Genomic DNA, 7916 nt, shown 5'->3' with positions numbered 1-7916 from the left:
TTTTAAAATGTAACTTGCTATATTGCCTACATATAAGTGCATAATCTTGGGCAAGTATTTTGCTATTCTAGTCTTTTTTTTATAATATTACTATCATCTTTGAAAAGAAATTGTAGGATTATGTTATATAAATAAAGGGCCATTTTACATTAAATAAGTTAGAGAGAGAAACAAGTACTACAGCTGGATGTAAATACCTATTGATTTTGTTAATTATACACTTTCAAGAAGCTTGGGTAGATTAATTTTTTCCAAGAGCTGGAATGAGACGTGGTGTCATCCAGAAGCTCATGAGCTATTTATATATCATCCTTAACTAATGAAATGAACTGCATAGTTAAAATGTTGTCCATCAAATATCAACATTTGACTTATGTGTAATTATTTATGATCACACTATTTTGAAAATAGAGTATATATACATCTAAATTCAACCATGAACAGTCCTTATGGAACAGACACTAGACTGGGTTGTGTGGTGCAATGGTGACAAAAATTGCCATTTGTCATTTAGGAACAGACCTAATGTGTTTGTATCTTCTTAGAAGGCTATGATTTGTTTTGTTTTGAGACCCAGGTCCATCATTAAGAGCATCAGTTGAACCACGCAGCAGCATAACAGTTCCCTGTCACGAACACCACTTTTCAGAAATGTTGGGTGTTTAGCTCAGCCCTAAATGGTCCAGTTGTCAGGCCTCTGGTTGGCACCCACTCTTCTCTGGCTTTCTGCAATAAAGATTTCAAGCAGTAAGATTTCTTTTTTCCATTTGCAAGTTATCAAAATTTAAACTACCCCAAATGAAAAGAAAAAAGAGGATTTTATTGGCTCAATACCTGCAAGGCCTGGAGCAAGATCTTTAAGAGAGCTGGTTCCAGGGCCTGGAGCATAGACATTAGACCACTGTCTCCATTCTCTGGCTTTGTTTGGCTCCATTCCCCATGCAAACTGTCTCGGCCTGGCAGACAAAGCAACCACTACAGGCTCACATCCTCCTAGATTAGCCACTCCAACAAGAAATGGAAGTCTTTCTCCTGACATCTATGTATCAATCCCAGAAATTTCCCTCTGCATGAATTACTTGTCTATCTATGAAGCAATCATTGCAGTCGGGGCCTACCCTTATAGGGGAGGGGAAAATAGTCTGAGAAACTCTACCACAACCACATGGGGTTGGGGAACAATTTCTTACAGGAGCAAGAAGAAAGAGGTTCAGAAAGCAAGCTTGGTAATAAAGCATCCAAAACTTGACTGACACTCTTTGGAAGCCAAGAGGTTAAACCCAGCAGACTGTGAGTTACTCTTGCTTTACTAAGTCAAGAGGTTTAATAGACTTGCATTTCTTTATATCTTACATTTTTGTACCTTAAGTAAAGAGTAGCAAAACTCTTAAGAAAATTCATCACAGAACACCCAAGCAGAGGCCCAGGTCATTTGGAGCCAGCTATTTCTCCTCCATTCCCCCTCCCTTCTGTGTCTCTGGGAATGCCGGGTCCCATACCTCAGAGCCTGCTGTGGACCCTCCCAAATCCACTGGCTTTCCACCAATACTCCCATCGTGATTTTTGCTGTCTGGCATTGTCCTGATGCTACTGGGCCATCATCTTCCCTGAGTTTATCAACACTGAGAAAAAGGATTTTCTAAACTGAATGATTTCTTGGAATAAACTTAGTGTCTTCATTTCCTTGAACTCAGCTAAAATGGATTATAATCCCCATTTCATATGCCAGGGGACATGTTTAACTTCAGCCCTGGTTGCCCAGCTCTACTTTTTCGTTGCTTTTCCTTCAAATTCAGTTCCCCTTTTGTTGTCGGCATAATTTTCCGGCAGCGTCATATGTTAGTAGAAGCATTAAAGTCTGCTTTAGCCCATCTTACTCTAGTGAAAATCCCGTGTCTACTTTTTATTATTTCTGTTTCTTCCCTCAGCATTAATATCTGTCTCTTTTGCATCTCCTGTTAGTAGCGTGTTTTTCTCTAGAATTTTCTGCTCTGCCTTTTCTACTTGTGGCATCTGATAGACTTGAATACCAAGAATCAGAAGTGTTAATATAGTAACAGATTCCAGTTTTGTATGTGAATATTTATGAGTTAACACTGCAGTCAGGCAGGTAGGAATTTCTGGAGAATGATTCTATCAAGGAAGATGAGGAAAACCCTATAATTGGCTTTTTTTTTAGACAGTCTCCCGGGACTCCATGATTTATAAATCATGCCATAGGCATTTTCTTTAAGTTCTGGTGATTACTAAATTGCTCTTTTTTTTTTTTTTTTTTTTTGTATTTTTAGTAGAGACAGGGTTTCACCATGTTGGCCAGGATGGTCTCGATCTATTGACCTGGTGATCTGTCTGCCTCGGCCTCCCAAATTGTTGAGATTACAGGCGTGAGCCACCGTGCCCCGCCTAAATCACCCTTGAATTGAATCTCTGTCTTCCAGCCTAGCTCTTATCTTCTAGGATTCTGAGGAACTAGCCGGTCATCATTGAACTTGGTGAGTAGCTTGCTGATGTGTCCCATGGATGCTGAGTCACGAAGTTTGTCTTAGGTTATGGTTTTGTTCTGCTTTTCTCAGTGTCCAGAGGTCTGTTTGCTATGAAGACGCTTCTCCTCAGGCCATTGTGGGATGTACTAAGTTTTTTAGTGGGTCACAGCCAGAAACTTGATACTAGGAAATGACTACAGACTTTCCTTGATTCCCTATTGACACAGACTAGCAGTAACAGAAGAAACCCAAATTACCCAAAGAATGATATACCGTATCCTTTTCCAGAAATAACCAAGTAATAATAATGATTAAATATCACCTTCTAATAAAGAAGTTGATTGCCAGAATTTTAGAACATTGTGCTATTGGTATATAGTATTTTCATTTCTCTTGAAGCAGTATTTGTGTATACAGAGATGTGGTACTTAAAAATGTTTAATTTAATTATTAAATATCATTTTATGAATTATTTTTTAGAGATAGAGTCTTGCTCTGTCACCCAGGATGGAGTGCAGTGGTGCAATCTTGGCTCACAGCAACTAATCTCCCCGGTTCAAATGATTCTCCTGTCTCAACCTCCCGAATAGCCGGGATTATAGGCTCATACCACCGAGCCTGGCTAATTTTTGTATTTTTAGTAGAGATGGGGTTTCACCATGTTGGCCAGGCTGGTCTTGAACTCCTGACCTCAGGTGATCTGCCCACATTGGCCTCCCAAAGTGCTGGGATTACAGGTGTGAGCCACCATGCCCAGCTGAAATATTATTAAATTTGACTTTAATTCTAAGTTTATAACCCATTATCTTTAATTACTCTTTAAAACAAATGTTCCAGTTTTCTCCTTCTGTGTAACAAATCGTGTTTTATGGCTTAAAACAGTAACAATCATTTTTATCTCTCATCATTTCTGTAGGTGAGAAATTTGAGAAGGAACCAGCCAAACAGTTGTTGCTTGGGATCTCCAATACGTTTGGAGACAGAGAGCAACTGTAGCTGGAACAGAGGTGGTGGGAGGAAGCGTTGAAGCGTTGGGACAGTTGGGGATTTATCGTCTTTCTCTCTCTTTATGTAGTCTCAGAATCCAGCCATATGGATTCCACATGGTCTAGGCTGAGCTTCCCAACAGCAAGGTAGCCTCAGTGCTGATAAACTGCTTACCTGGCCAATCAAGACTTTAAGGACAGGCACACCAGCTAACAAGGCAGAAGTTGCCTCATCTTCAGTCACCTAGCCCTGTCAGGCTCATATGTCACTTCTGATCTTCTCTATTGGTAGCAATAGTGATCAAACAATGCCCAGTTTCAAAAAGAAGAGGCATACCCCACACCTCTCTGCAATGATGTCAAAAAATTTGCAGATATATTTTGAAACCGACATAATTAAAACAATTATAGTTGCTATCACACACACTTGCCTAAATAATGAATACCATATTTCCCATAAATGCAAATATTTAACAAACATTTATTAAGCATTTCTTGAAGGACAGATGCCATGGATAAAAAAGATGAACACGTAGTTTCAGCCCCTGAATGTTTACTTTCTAATGGGAGAGAGACATACATTAGTACTACTAATGCATGAGAGATGCCTGCATTGTGATGGCACAGGCAGACAGGGAGGGAAGAAAGTTCGTGCATCCTGGAGGAAATAACCTTGAACTGAATCCCCAAAGATGGGTGGTGACTTGTTGTCTGTTTAGAGAGTGGGACCAGATAAAAGACACAAAAAAGTGAAGCGCATATGTGTATTTGTGTGTAGATACAAGTGGGGTGTGTTTTTGTGGCATGTATTTGTGGCAACGAATGGCAGAAAGTGAGGCTGGTGAGAAAGACGGGCTAGACAATGTAGGGCTCATGGCCCAGGCAAACCGGTAAGAGCATTCTTGAGACTCATGGGGAATTGTGGAAGGATTTTAAGCAAAAGAGTGATATAATCCCATTTATTCAGGCAGCTGGGGAGGAATGCAGAGTTAACGACAGCAACAAAATGACACTATATAGGGAACCAGCCAGAAAATTCTTACAGTAACTCTGGTGACAAATATTGGCGTAAATAGGACTAGCAATAAAGAGGATGGTACAAATATCCTAAATACCAAGTCATGTCTAGATAACTTAATGATTAATTGTCTCTGGGACCTGCACATAGACAAAGGATTAAAACAATGAATACTGTGACAAGTAGGAGGAAGAGTGTGGTCACTGACTTTAAAGAAGCAGAAGGGGTTCTGGGAAAGATGAATTAAGCTTTGCTCACATGGAGTTTGATGGTCCTTTGAGACATTGGAGCCATATAGGATGCCAAATATAATTATAAATAATAACGACTGGGGTTTGTGCTTTGTGTAGACAGTGCTCTTCATAGCAGTGTCAAACGTTAGTGACATTTATCCAATAACCCTGCAGGTCCTGGCCAAGCATCCACCTCAGAGATTCTTGCCAAGAATACACCCACAAGTTCCCCACACAAGATTTCAATCCATGACTTAATTAACTGATATCAGCAACGCTAAAGAAAGACACAAACAGATGAATAACATTAACAGAAAAAGATTGAGATAAATCAAGATAAAAATGAGTAATAACACTATTTTTCCTTAGCTTCCCTTAGTACAAAAATATTTTGTACATTCTATTGAGGGTGAAGCTTTTCCATTTAATATTCCAAAGTCTGTGTGTAAACTAAATTCTGAATGGGTTCTCTTACTAAGAATTCAGATGGGAGATAATTTTTCCATTGATGATATAAGCAAAGGTGTTTAACAAATATAATTTGATTTCTAAAAGTATAACTTGATTATATTGCTGCTGATAGCCGCCATTTGGTCTTGCATATGGTCTGCTGTTTGTGTTAGATACCTTAACATGTTGATTACAGTTATTTTAAATTCTTTGGTATTCCAACACCGGTATCATATTTGAGTTTCGTTCTGCTGATTGCTTTCTTTCTTCAGACCACATTTTATCTCACCTTTTGGTATGCATTGTTGAAAGCCAGACATGGCGCACCAGTGACAGGTTCTGAAGTAAGCAGACCTTCAGTGTGAGGCTGTCAACCTAAGCAGGAGTTGGCCTGTGTTTAACGTCTTTATTGTCGGGTACCTGAGGCTTCAGATTCCTTTAGCATCCCTGTTTTTGTTTTCTCCCATGTCTCTGGAGCTTTGTATTGCACGTTTCTCAGAGAGTTTGTGTGTTGCTGCTTGCTCCGTTGTAAGCCACCATTTATAGTGTCATACTGGAGTCTTGGCATGGTAGAAGAGTGTGAGAAAGGAGAAGAGTCCAGTCATCGTTAGATTAAGTTTTGGACTTTTTTTTTATATAGGATAGTGTTTAGTATAATGTATATTTTACCAATGAGAAAGTAGAGAGACTTTGTGGTTGGGTGAATTCAATCACTTTAATATGATTTGGCTGTGTCCCCACCCAGATCTCTTCCTGAATTCCCTTGTGTTGTGGGAGGACCTGGTGGGAGGTAATTGAATCATGGGGGCAGGTCCTTCCAGTGCTGTCCTTGTGATAGTGAATAAGTCTCACGAGATGTGATAGTTTTACAAAGAGGAGTTCCCCTGCTTAAGCTCTCTCTCTTTGTCTCCTGCCATCCATGTAAATCATGACTTGTTCCTCCTTGCCTTCCACCATGATTGTGAGGCCTCCCCAGCCATGTGGAACTGTAAATCCCGTAAACCTCTTTATTTTGTAGGTTGCCCAGTCTCACTTATGTCTTTATCAATAGTGTTGAGAATTGACTAACAAACACATCAGGTCATGTGACATTAAGGTTGAAGCAGGTTTGGAATCCAAACATCAGACTCCAGAGTTTAAGCTCTTAACATTGACACATTGTTTCCTAGTTTCTAAGGTAATTTCTGAAATTTAATAAGTCTGGTTCCATATTATGCCTCTGTCATTTTCAGGAATAAGAAGTTAGATAAAAATATTGTCCTAAAAGACATCATCAACTCATTAATTTTATCTCACATTTAAGATTTAAGGTCTCAATTTATATTTTTTAAACTCATTTCCGTAGTCATTTATACTAACCTCTGGTGAAGTTAACATTGTGTATTTAGTAGCAATTTTAGATCAAAATTATCAACCGTTTTTGAAATAACAGAGAAATTTTATCTTACGGTAATTATTTAATTATTTCCAGCATTTTGAGGTATAGTAGACAAATAAAAATTGTATAGATTCAAGGTCTATCATGTGATGATTTGATATACATGTGCATGATATAATAACTATCCAATCAAATTGGTTACCATAGTTAATAATACTGTATTGTTTACTTGAAATTTGGTAAAAGTAGATTGTAAGTGTCTTCACCATACACACATATACACCAAGGATAACCATATGTGGTGATAGATGTCTTGATTATTTTGTGGTAATCATAACACAAAATTTTCATCTTTTAGTGGATCTGTGTCTCTGGGATGGATGTAGCTTTCACATGTGCTTCTATCCTTCCTCCAGGGATGTAGCTTATTTTTTCCCCATTTGCGGCCTATCCCCTTCTCTGACTGCCACAGCCCCAATCCATTTTATTGAAGCTCTATTCCTTTCTTATTTCTCCCCGTGGGTGAGACAAGAAAGTTTGAGTGGGCTGGAATTGTCTTCTCCCAGGTGGGATAAGGTTTCAGTATTGCCGTCTGGGAAAGTCTTTTTCTCTGGAGAGTAGGACTTTGTTGTGGAGTTAGCTCTGGGAGGGTTTCACAACGGCTGTTTCTCACTTCCTTCTGTCAGACCATGAGAAGGTCTTTCTTGGATCCTTGAAGTAGGAATTTGGTAGAGTTCCTGGAGTGAAACCCCAAGAAAATATAAAGACCTCCTGTGGCTGCAGCTCCAGGAATTTCTTGCTTTCATGTTAATCTATACTCGTGCTTTATCAGCTCATCAAATCTACTAGTTATAATTGTTAATTTTATGTGTCAACATTAGGTCATGGTACCGGTTATTTGGTCAAATGTCAGTCTAGATGTTAGTGTAAAAGTATATTTGAGATGTGATTATCATTTAAATCAGAGGAATTTGAGTAAAACAAATGATTCTTTTTAACAAAGGTGGGCCTTATTCAATCAGTTGAAGGCCTTAGAAGTCAAGACTGGCATCCTCAAGAAGAAAACGATTCTGTTTCCTGAATGCCTTCAGTCTCAAGACTCCAACATACATACACACACACACACACACACACACACACACACACACACACACAGAGTGATTTCTCTGGAAAACCCTAATACAATGTTGTCTACTTTTTCTGCAGGATGCTTTACTATGTTAACAGAGTTATTTTTATGTCTTATGTGATCATTCCCATGTGTGTCATCTCTGAATCTGATTTGGTTGACACTTGTATCTCTTAGTGCTGGGTCATTCTTTTCTTCTCACTTTTTGGGTGCTTAATTTTTTTTTTTTTTTTTTTTTT

The sequence above is a fragment of the Cebus imitator genome, unplaced genomic scaffold, assembly GCF_001604975.1.
Source record: "Cebus imitator isolate Cc_AM_T3 unplaced genomic scaffold, Cebus_imitator-1.0 Scaffold43, whole genome shotgun sequence".
Lineage (NCBI taxonomy): Eukaryota > Metazoa > Chordata > Mammalia > Primates > Cebidae > Cebus > Cebus imitator.
The sequence above is the reverse complement of the archived record's forward strand: the minus strand, read 5'-3'. Positions refer to the sequence as shown.